Source organism: Scyliorhinus canicula, unplaced genomic scaffold (assembly GCF_902713615.1).
Source record: "Scyliorhinus canicula unplaced genomic scaffold, sScyCan1.1, whole genome shotgun sequence".
Lineage (NCBI taxonomy): Eukaryota > Metazoa > Chordata > Chondrichthyes > Carcharhiniformes > Scyliorhinidae > Scyliorhinus > Scyliorhinus canicula.
In genome coordinates, this window is record NW_024055718.1 from 1,932,267 (window position 1) to 1,944,524 (window position 12,258).

The 12,258-nt window shown below is 45.7% G+C and overlaps 1 long non-coding RNA gene across 1 annotated transcript; it reads right to left on the reverse strand.

Annotated features, from left to right (window-relative positions):
• Nucleotides 1–1,411: 1,411 nt before the first annotated feature.
• On the reverse strand, nt 1,412–10,790 carry LOC119960692. Its single transcript, XR_005459488.1, has 3 exons — nt 10,661–10,790; nt 5,787–5,902; nt 1,412–1,462 (listed from the first exon to the last, which is right to left on the reverse strand). It is a non-coding gene; the product is annotated as an uncharacterized LOC119960692 (long non-coding RNA).
• Nucleotides 10,791–12,258: the final 1,468 nt, after the last annotated feature.

Below are 12,258 nucleotides of genomic sequence, written 5' to 3' on the forward strand. Positions count from 1 at the left end.
TGAATGGTCTCTCCCCAGTGTGAACTCGCTGGTGTCTCAGCAGGTGGGATGAAGTGGCGAAACCCTTCCCACAGTTGGAGCAGGTGAATGGCCTCTCCCCAGTGTGAACTTGCTGGTGACTCAGCAGGTTGGATGAGTGACTGAATCTCTTCCCACACGTGGAGCAGGTGAATGGTCTCTCCCCAGTGTGAACTCGCTGGTGACTCACCAGGTTGAATGACTGAGTGAATCCCTTTCCACACTTGGAGCAGGTGAATGGCCTCTCCCCAGTGTGAATTATCTGGTGACTCAGCAGGTGGGATGACTTAGTGAAACCCTTCCCACACTCTAAGCAGGTGAATGGTCTCTCCCCAGTGTGAACTCGCTGGTGCATCAGCAGGTTGGATGAGTGACTGAATCTCTTCCCACACTTGGGGCAGGTGAATGGTCTCTCCCCAGTGTGAACTCGCTGGTGTTTCCGCAGTGTGGATGACTCAGTGAATCCCTTCCCACACTTGGAGCAGGTGAATGGTCTCTCCCCAGTGTGAATTCGCTGGTGACTCAGCAGGTTGGTTGAGTGAGTGAATCCCTTCCCACACTCGGAGCAGGTGAACGATCTCTCCCCAGTGTGACTTTGCTGGTGTCTCAGCAGGGCCGATGACCGAATGAATCCCTTCCCACACTTGGAGCAGGCGAATGGCCTCTCCCCAGTATGAATTTGCTGATGTACAGCGAGATCAGCTGATCGTCTGAACCCAGTCCCGCAGTCAGAGCACCTAAACGGTTTCTCGTCAGTGTGAACACGTTGATGGCACATTAGTTCCCCAGAACGTTTATAGCACTTCCCGCAATCTGGACATTGAAACGGTCTCTCATCAGTGTGAACTCGCTGGTGACTCAGCAGGGTGGATGACTGAGTGAATCCCTTCCCACACTTGGAGCAGGTGAATGGTCTCTCCCCAGTGTGACTGCGTTGATGAGTTTCCAGCCTGGATGGGTAAGTGAATCCTTTCCCACAGTCCGCACATTTCCACGGTTTCTCCTCTGTGTGACTGAATTTGTGGCTTGTGAGGCCTGATGATTGACTGAATCCTCGTCCACACACACAACACGTGTACGGTTTCTCCCCACTGTGAACGATGCTTTTTCCTTCCATGATCAAAATCCGCTGATATTTAGGATATGATAAATTGAGGGCTCTGTCAGATCCTGATGTGATGCTTGGTTTGAGTTTCTGTACTTTGAAGCCTCTTGTTCTTGAAAATACAGAAAAATGTGTCATTTGAAACATGGAAGTCTGGCAATATCTGGTTTGAGAGGATACAGGGAAAGATCCCACAAAAGTTTCATAGCAGCTTCAAAGAGCAGGGTTGTAAAATGCAGATTCTTGCTCACAAGCAGGCTTATCAAACACACAGGTTTCATGTGGTAAGCTAAAACAATGGCTCACACCTTCATGGAATGTAACTATCTCAGGAAGCATCTGAAAAAGCATGGATGAGAGTTTCAATTGCATTAAGTGACGAATGTTTAAAACAGGCAAGTCTTTCAAGTCATAACCAAGTTAAATTTTAGCATACAGCTAAAAGCAAAGTTTCACACCATAATTGAAATAAACTCTCTTAGTAAACAGCTGGAAAGGATGGAAGATGCTCAGTCGAATTTGGTGTCAATTCTAAAGTGTAAAATTCTATGAACATCAAGTCAATTAAAAGAAAATTGGAGACGACCTGTCTACGAGAAACATCATTTAAGTCAAAATCAAAGGCAAAGTTATGAGCTGGGGACAATTGGAAAATTAAACAATTCGAAATCACAGAAATAAAAGTTAACTATTGAAACCAAAGCATTGTTTAATCAGATCTGAGAGGAGACGATATGCCCAAAATGAATAATTAGTTGTAGTAAAATGTTTACATCAAAGATACTTTTAAACTATCAAAGTGAAACAAGCTCATTCACAATAAAGTCGTTAAAACTTAATAACTCTCAGAAAGAGAATATAAACCCAGGGAGCAGCAGCAACAAGCACAGAGGAAACCAGCAACAGGAGAGAAAGGGAGGAGAACTCAGAGAGAGAGAGAGAGAGAGCTCGGTCATGGGAAAGACAAGGCAAGCAGCCGAGTTTAAACAGTTATACATCTGAGGAAGACTAGAATTTAAACAGGAGTCAGAGTCAGCTGAGAGATAGCTAGCAGAGCCAGCTCTCACAGCTCGGTGCATGGGAAGGACAGGACACAGCAACCGAGTTCACCAGCGAATACAACTCAAGAAGACCAGATTTTAAGAAGATCGATTGCCAAGGTGGGCCTGAAGGTTTCTACAACCAACCAGCAGCATCCAGAAGCAAGATCTTTGCAGCTTTTAAAAGAAAAAATTATAATAATAAAATAACTTAACTTAACCTGAAAAAGTGGTTATTAGCCGACTTTACTTCCTTAACAACGCAGGACCCAGGACATCGATGCTATTAAGGGGTAAGTAGGTAAAATTCTTCGGTGAAGGTATGGGTTATACCGGGGGATAACTTGAAAAGATAGTTTGACCTGAATAGCACCCACAGAAGCCTGCATCGGAGTCAGGGAGTGAGAATCCCTGTTCACCATTTAGAATATCAACCTTTTTTTTGGTATAGGGGGAATTCTAAGAATAGTGGTGAGTTTTAACTTCACTCTCCTTCGAACACCCTGTGAAACTGATTTAAAACAGAAAATAGGGAGTGAGAGAGAACCCAGAAAAACACAAAGGCGGGCAGCACGGTGGCACAGTGTGTTAGCCCTGCTGCCTCACGGCTCCGAGGTCCCAGGTTCGATCCTGGCCCCGGGTCACTGTCCGTGTGGAGTTTGCACATTCTCCCCGTGTTTGCGTCGGTTTCACCCCCACAAACCAAATATGTGCAGGATAGGTGGACTGGCCATGCTAAATTGCCCCTTAATTGGAAAAAATGAATTGGATAATCTAAATTTATTTTAGAAAAACACAAAAGCAGGTTGTGAAATTGAACTGAATGAATCTGGTCATTTGTGGGGCCGGTTCTGGGAAAAAGTGACCATGAAAATGGCAGAATTGTCACAAAAACGCAACTGGCCTCTTTGGGAGGAGAGAGAAAGAGGTGAAGAGGAATTTTGTACATCTACAAGACATATTAAGAGAGTTGATGGCAAAGCAAATTCGATCTTGAGCTTCATAAACAGTAATATTGATACCAAAACTATGCTTCTGGTGGAACGGTAGTTAGCATTGAACCCGGGTTCAATTCTGGTCTGTGTGGAGTTTGCACTTCCTCCCTGTGTCTGTGTGGGTTTCCACCCGGTGCTCAGATTTACTCCAACAGTCCAAAGAAGGGAAAGTTAGGTGGCTTGGCCGTGATAAATTGCCCCTTAGTGTCCAGGGATGTGCAGGTTAGGTGGGGCTATGGGGTTACAGGGACAGGGTAGGGGTGTGGGCCTAGACAGGGTGCCCTTTCAGAGAATCAGTGCAGACTTGATGGGCCGAATGGCCCCCTTTTGCGCTGTAGGAATTCTACAGTTCTAATTCTATTCTATGAATCTTTATAAAGCTCTGGTCACCACTCTTCAGGAAGAATGGGAAGGTTCTTGGAGAAGGTGCAGAGGAGATTTACCAGAATGGTTCCAGCAAAGATGGTTGAGGGGACATTTGATTCAGGGACACAAGATTATGCCAGATTTCCATCGGGTGGACAAAGAAACTCTGTTTCCATTCACTGATCGTACAAGCAGTCGGGACACAGATTTAAAGTTTTGGGTAAAACCTGGATTGAACGATATAAGATCCTGAGGGGTCTTGACAGGGTGGATGTGGAGAGGATGTTTCCTCTTGTGGGAGAATCTGGGACACGGGGGTCATTGTTGCAAAGTGAGTGGTCACCCTTTTCAGATGGGGATAAGGCTTTTTTTTTCTCTTGAGGGTTGCAAGACAGGGGGTGGCATGGTGCTTAGCACTGCTGCCTCACAGCACCAGGGACCCGGGTTCAATTCTCCCCCTGACTGTGTGGAGTTTGCACTTTCTCCGTGTGTTTGTGTGGGTTTCCTCCGGGTGCTCCGGTTTCCTCCCACAGTTCAAAGATGTGCAGGTTAGGTTGAATTGGTTTGGATTGTATTCGCTGGAGTTCAGAAGAATGAGGGGGATCTCATAGAAACCTATAAAAAGTGGGTGGCACGGTGGCTCAGTGGTTAGCACTGCTGCCTCATGTCGCCGAGGACCCGGGTTCAATCCTGGCCCCGGGTCATGGTCTGTGTGGAGTTTGCACCTTCTCCCTGTGTTTGCGTGGGTCTCACCCCCACAAATCCAAAGATGTGCAAGGTAGGTAGATTGGCCACGTTAAAACTGCCCCTTAATTACAAAAAAATAATTGGTCACTCTAAACTTATGTTAAAAGAAAAACAGGGTGAGACAGAGTAGATTCAGGAAGGATGTCCCCGATAGTGGTGTGTCCAGAAATCGGGGTCACAGTCTGAGGATACGGGGACAGAGATGAGGAGACATTTCTTCACCCAGAGAGTGGTGAGCCTATGGAATCTGTCACCACAGGAACTAATTGAGGCCAAAACATTGCATGTTTTCAAGAAGTAGTTAGATACAGCACTGAGGGCGAAGTGGATCAAAGGATATGGGGGGGGGGGGGGGGGGGGGGGGAAGTGGGATTCGGCTATTGAGCCTAATCAGCTCTGATCGTAATGAATGGTGGAGCAGGCTCGAAGGGCCAAATGGTCTCCTCCTGCTCCTATTTTCTACGTTGCTCGATATCTATGCATGCAAATGGTCCAGGAGGTATGAGGAAGAATGTTTTTACACAGCCAGTGGCAATGACGTTAAACTTGCTGCCTGTGACGGAGTTTGGAAATAGACACAATAAATGATTTTATTTTTTTAATTGGATAGAAACCTGAGAGAAATAAACCTGTGAGGATACAGAGACAGAGCAGGAGAATGACTCTGACTGGATTGCTCCAGGTAATAATAATCTTTATTACTGTCAAAGTAGGCTTACATTAACACTGCAATGGAGTTACCGTGAAAATCCCCAAGTCGTCACACTCCGGCGCCTGTTGGGTTACACGGAGGGAGAATTCAGAATGTCCAATTCAGCTAACAAGCAAGGCTTTCAGCACTCGTGGGAGGAAACCGCAACACCCGGAGGAAACCCACAACACACACAGGGAGAACGTGCACACACCGCACAGACAGTGACCCAAGCCGGGAATCGAACCCGGGTCCCTGACGCTGTGAAGCAACAGTGCTAACCACCGTGCCAATTATAGAGCTAGCATGGACTCAATGGACCAAATGCCCTTCCCTGCCCATAATGACTCTGACATTTTTTGTTTTTAAAATTAAAAAAAATAAATTATGAGTATTTTTTCCAATTAAGGGGCAATTTAGAGTGGTCAATCCACCTAACCTGCACATCTTTGGGCTGTGGGGGCAAAACCCACGCAAACAATGTGCAAATTCCACACGGACAGTGACCCAGAGTCGGGATCGAACCTGCGACCTCGGCGCCGTGAGGCAGCAGTGCTACTCACTGGGCCACCATGCTACCAGCTGACTCTGACATTTTTGTCTATTCTCGCCTTGTAATTTAACCCCGGGGGTTTCAGATATCACTTAGGTAAATCTGTGCTACACTCCCTCCGAGGCCATTCTATCCTTCCTCAGGTTTGTTGCCCAGAACTGAACACAGTTCTCCAGGTTTGGTCTAACCAGGGTTCGTGAATCTCGGGGCTTTTCCAGTCACACTGAGACCTGAAATCTTCCCTCACAGACAGAACAGACAAACCTTTTACCTTCCACACCCAGATGCTGCTGAAATTCAGGTTCTGATGAATCAAGTGACTCTGTCAGATCGCGATGTGACGTTTGGTTTGAGTTTTCCATCTGTTAAACCTTCACTTCCAGTATCCTGTAAATTTACAGAAACCTCACTGTCAGTTTAGGATAGAAATTCACAACATTTTCTCCTCGCCAACTTTGATTAAATGTATTCCTGGAGGTTTGATCACATGACCTGCCCCCATCCTCCAGCCATTAATTGGTCAACACATCCATCCTTGTGACACACTGCCTTCCTCGGCCAATTGGGAAGCAAAAGGACTCATTGCCTTACAGAACATTGTTTGACTAGGGCAGCACGGTGGCGCAGTGGTCAGCACCGGAGTCTCACGGTGCCGAGGTCGCAGGTTTGATCCTGGCTCTGGGTCTCTGTCTGTGTGGAGTTTGCACATTCTCCCCGTGTTTGTGTGGGTTTCACCCTCACAACCCAAAGATGTGCAGGTTAGGTGCATTGGACATGCTGAATTGTCCCTGAATTGGAAAAAATTATTTGGGCACTCTAAATTTATTTTAAAAAACGACAGTGATTGACTCCTGTCAGTGATTGATAAATCTCCGGGCCCAGATGGGCTACATCCTAGAGTTCTAAAGGAGATAGCTGAAGAAATAGTGGAGGCGTTAGTTATGATCTTTCAAAAGTCACTGGAATCAGGGAAAGTCCCAGAGGATTGGAAAATTGCTGTTGTAACCCCCCTGTTCAAGAAGGGAACAAGAAAAAAGGTGGAAAATTATAGGCCAATTAGCCTAACCTCGGTTGTTGGCAAAATTCTAGAATCCATCGTTAAGGATGAGATTTCTAAATTCTTGGAAGTGCAGGGTCGGATTAGGACAAGTCAGCATGGATTTAGTAAGCGGAGGTCGTGCCTGACAAACCTGTTAGAGTTCTTTGAAGAGATAACAAATAGGTTAGACCAAGGAGAGCCAATGGATGTTATCTATCTTGACTTCCAAAAGGCCTTTGACAAGGTGCCTCACGGGAGACTGCTGAGTAAAATAAGGGCCCATGGTATTCGAGGCAAGGTACTAACATGGATTGACGATTGGCTGTCAGACAGAAGGCAGAGAGTTGGGATAAAAGGTTCTTTTTCGGAATGGCAACCGGTGACAAGTGGTGTCCCGCAGGGTTGAGTGTTGGGGCCACAGCTGTTCTCTTTATATATTAACGATCTAGATGACGGGACTGGGGGCATTCTGGCCAAGTTTGCCGATGATACAAAGATAGGTGGAGGGGCAGGTAGTATTGAGGAGGTGGGGAGGCTGTAGAAAGATTTAGACCAGGGGTGGGCAAACTACGGCCCGCGGGCCGCATGCGGCCCGCCAAAGGTATTTCTGCGGCCCGCCAAGTCATTAAAAAAAAAAATTTTTTTTTTTTAAATTTTTTTTTTTTTTTTAAATTTTTTTTAAGGTTAATGGAGGCGGGCTGTTGGGTTACTTACTGGTATAGGGTGGATACATTGACTTGAGTAGGGTGATCATTGCTCGGCACAACGTCGAGGGCCGAAGGGCCTGTTCTGTGCTGTACTGTTCTATGTTCTATATGAGGCGCCCAGAATCATAACCGGGTGAAGTAATTATTTTACTTAATATACTATGCGGCCCTTTGTGAATTGTGAATTTTTGAATGTGGCCCTTGCACGGAAAAGTTTGCCCACCCCTGATTTAGACAGTTTAGGAGAATGGTCCAAGAAGTGGCTGATGAAATTCAACGTGGGCAAGTGCGAGGTCTTGCGCTTTGGAAAAAAGAATAGAGGCATGGACTATTTTCTAAACGGTGACAAAATTCATAATGCTAAAGTGCAAAGGGACTTGGGAGTCCTAGTCCAGGATTCTCTAAAGGTAAACTTGCAGGTTGAGTCCATAATTAAGAAAGCAAATGTAATGTTGTCATTTATCTCAAGAGGCTTGGAATATAAAAGCAGGGATGTACTTCTGAGGCTTTATAAAGCACTAGTTAGGCCCCATTTAGAATACTGTGAGAAATTTTGGGCCCCACACCTCAGGAAGGACATACTGGCACTGGAGCGGGTCCAGCGGAGATTCACACGGATGATCCCAGGAATGGTAGGCCTAACATATGATGAACGTCTGAGGATCGTGGGATTATATGAATGAAAATGAAAATCGCTTATTGTCACGAGTAGGCTTCAATGAAGTTACTGTGAAAAGCCCCTATTCATTGGAGTTTAGGAGGTTGAGGGGAGATCTAATAGAAACTTACAAGATAATGAATGGCTTGGATAGGATGGACGTAGGGAAGTTGTTTCCATTAGCAGGGGAGACTAGGACGCGGGGGCACAGCCTTAGAATAAAAGGGAGTCACTTTAGAACAGAGATGAGGAGAAATTTCTTCAGCCAGAGAGTGGTAGGTCTGTGGAATTCATTGCCACAGAGGGCGGTGGAGGCCGGGACGTTGAGTGTCTTTAAGAGAGAAATTGATAAATTCTTGATTTCTCGAGGAATTAAGGGCTATGGGGAGAGAGCGGGTAAATGGAGTTGAAATCAACCATGATTGAATGGTGGAGTGGACTCGATGGGCCGAATGGCCTTACTTCCGCTCCTATGTCTTATGGTCTTATGGACTGTCAGCCAAACAACCTTCATTCCGTTTTATATCCACTGAAGAGAAATGTTCAAAAATCTTTTTTACTGTCCTCATGATTTTCCAGAGACCCAAAATTAATATTTTTACTGTTCTAATCATGTTCCAGAGTCACAAAAATATTTTTTTCTGTCCCAATGATTTTCCAGACACCCAGACATGAATCTCACCAAGGCAGAAGGTAAAATTTGAATTGATTGAAAGTTTACTGATGATCATGAAACCATTATCAATTGTTGTGAAGACCCACATGGTTCACTCCTGTCCTTCAGTGAAGGAAATCTTCTATCCTTACCTGGTCTGGCCTACATGTGACTCCAGATCCACAGTCAGCTGGTTGACCCTTAAAATGGATGGATGGATTTGTTTATTGTCACGTGTACTGAGGTACAGTGAAAAGTATTTTTCTGCGAGCAGTTCAACAGATCATTAAGTACATGGGATGAAACGGGAATAAAAGAAAATACATAATAGGCCAACACAAGATATGCAATGTAACTACATAAGCACCAGCATCGGATGAAGCATACAGGTGTAGTGTTAATGAGGTCAGTCCATAAGAGGGTCATTTAGGAGTCCGGTGACAGTGGGGAAGAAGCTGTTTTTTAATCTGTTTGTGCGTGTTCTCAGACTTCTGTATCTCCTGCCCGATGGAAGAAGTTGGAAGTGTGAGTAAGCCAACTGGGAGGGATCTTTGATTATGCTGCCCGCTTTCCCCAGGCAGCGGGAGGTGTGGATAGAGTCAATGGATGGGAGGCAGGTTTGTGTGATAGACTGGGCAGTGTTCACGACTTTCTGAAGTTTCTTGCGGTCCTGGGCCGAGCAGTTGCCATACCAGTCTGTGATGCGGCCAGATAAGATGCTTTCTGTGGTGATAGGATGCTTTCTATGCTCTCTGAGCTGCTCTCAGTTCAAGGGCAATTAGGGATGGGCAGTGAATGCTGGCCCAGCCAGCGACACCCACATCCCATGAATGAACAGAAAAGTAAATCTGCCATCCTTACCTGGTCTGGCCAACACGGTTCAAACCACAGAAATGTGGTTGATTCTTTAAATGCCCTCCGAGATGGCCAGCCAGCCACTCGGTTTAAAGGAAATTAGGGATGGGCAATAAATGTTGGCCCAGCCAGTGACTGCCACAAATGATTAAAATAAAATCCTGGAGACTCCAGTCAGTCAATCCGGGAGAGTTGGCATCCGGTCAAGACTCGCAGCTCAAAATAATAATAATCGCTTATTGTCACAAGTAGGCTTCAAATAGGTTACTGTGAAAAGCCCACAGTCGCCACCCTCGGGCGCCTGTTCGGGGAGGCTGGAACGGGAATTGAACCCGCGCTGCTGGTCCTGTTCTGCATCACAACCCGGCTGTCTTAGCCCACTGTGCTAAACCAGCCCTTTCCCCGCGGTGCATTGTCCTCTGGAAAGATGGCGGCCGGTAACCCGGGCCTGTCACCGCTCAGCTCTCACTCTATTCAGTGCTATTTAAGATGGGAATGTGGCGACTAGGGGCTTTTCACAGTAACTTCATTTGAAGCCTACTCGTGATAATAAGCGATTTTCTTTCATTTGATGTGAGGATTGGTTGTGAGCTTCTTGTCTGTGAATCCCTTTCTAAGCCCCTGTGAAAGAAGTTTACAAAGGCATCACTGTCAGTCCAGAAATAAAATTCAGGAAAAATAAACATTTCTCCTGGTTTGAATTTGCTGTGTGTAAATCCTCCCCTACTAATCCCCTGCAAAAGGAGTTTCCAAAATTAAACACTGTCAGTCCAGGATAGAAATTCACAACATTCTCCCCTCCTGCTTATGGGTCCAGAATGACCGCTCATGCCCCCCGTTGAACACTGACCCTCGTCATCAGCAGTCCCTCGATTTGAGGGTGACGTCTCCTCAGGGTTGAACAGAGCCGCAGAGCTTTGGACACATGGGACAGAATGTCTGATAAAACAGTGAAATCTGGAGAGAGGGATTGGCTTCCTTTTCTTTCCATCTCTGCCACCGCTTTGCTTCATAAGAAATTGGGAGTCAAAGACTAATCCAGTTTGATGGACAAGTTGTCTCCATTCTGAACAATGGGGAACAAGCTCCTCCCACTCATTGAACAAACGCGCATGCGCCCTGATGCACATCCAATAAAGATGGCGGCCGTTAATCTGAGGCGAATATGAGCTGCAGCTCCGCTCGGTACAAACTGGGTCGCGTAAACTTTTTTCTGAAGATAATGACTCACACAAAGTGCTCAGAGAACGTTTCCGCCCAAACCTACGATCTTTCGCTCCCTCCATATCGTTAATCGTTTGTTACCAATTTCGGATCTGAAGACACAGTCCTTGTCCCTCGCCATTACCCACACTGCGCATGCTTCAATCACAGCGGGCCCCGCCCCTCGTTCACTCCAATTGGTTGGAGGTCAGCTGCTCCCAGTCGGTCCTCCAGCCCGCCCCTCCTCTTCCGATTGGTCTGGAGCTGCCATCAATCACACGGGCATTGTGACGGTGACAGATGGTGAGAGCGGCCACAGGCTCAGGCTGCCCCAGAGGATAAACAGCAAAGGATTCACTCACTTGGAGAGTAACAAACACAGTGTCTGTTCCAGTAATGAGTCAAGCTGCAGTGGAAATGAACACATCATTGGATCCAATGTAGAATCATAGATCGGAACACGTTTTGCTTCTCATTGCGACTTGAAAATTCAGTACTTCTGGATTTGTTGAATGAATATTTGAGGTCAAGGGGAAATCAAATATAACAACCGGGTAATGCAGAAGATTCAGGTCAGATTCAATAAAGTCCCCAGAGTCCCTATTGGCCATTGGCTGCTCTCCGTTTTGAAGGGGCGAGCTGCCTGGTGGCGATTTAACCTGAGGATCACCACACCTCAAACGAGGGGTTAAATTGAGAAGTCAGGCCCTTAATGAATAAACTCAGCTGATGCGAGAATTGATCATGCCCTGTTGACCTTGCTCAAGAACCAGCTGTCAAGCCAACTGAGCTAAACCGGATGCCAAAACATTGAACTCAGAGTCAGCCAGGAGTCAAACCTGGATTCTCCTGATTCATAGTCAGACACATTATCCATTGCGTCACTGGCCCATAGTTGTGCATGGCTTTTGATATTTTTCTTTGATGAAGACCAGTTACGAGATTGAGGTAGTATTCAGCACAGACTAAACCTGAAGCATGTGATGTTTCTGTTTGGTTTCGAACTGGGGACCTTTCGCCTGTGAGGTGAATGTGATACACACTACATTACAGGCACAGCTGGCAATGTGGCAGCCAAAGGACCAGTGACACATTCATCTGAACTGTCTTGTTGCAGCAGGGGCTGATTTAGCATAGTGGGCTAAATAGCTGGCTTGCAATACAGAACAATGTAGATTCAATTCCCGTACCGGCCTCCCTGAACAGGCGCCGGAATGTGGCGACGAGGGGCTTTTCACGGAAACTTCACTGAAGCCTACTTATGACAATAAGCGATTATTATTCTCATGCTTCGGCTGAGAGGCCGTGTCACTTCTTACAAGAAGACGTCTGTTTCTTTAAAACAAATGTCTCAACTTACCAGACCAGAAGAAATAGAACTTATATTGAACTAAAGCATTTGTTCAGCAAATATCTAACGGAACAATGCTTTCTCTTCAATTATTAATACATCATTCTTGTCGCCCTACAGAAAAAAATCATCCACATTTACTCAATTTTTGTTTCATTATTCAATGCTTAACATCAGTATTTTTATTTATTATATATATCTTCATTCTGAATTGAATAACTCTGAAATAAGAAAGTTGTTAACTGGGTAATACAAATCCCATGATGCTTTGTTCA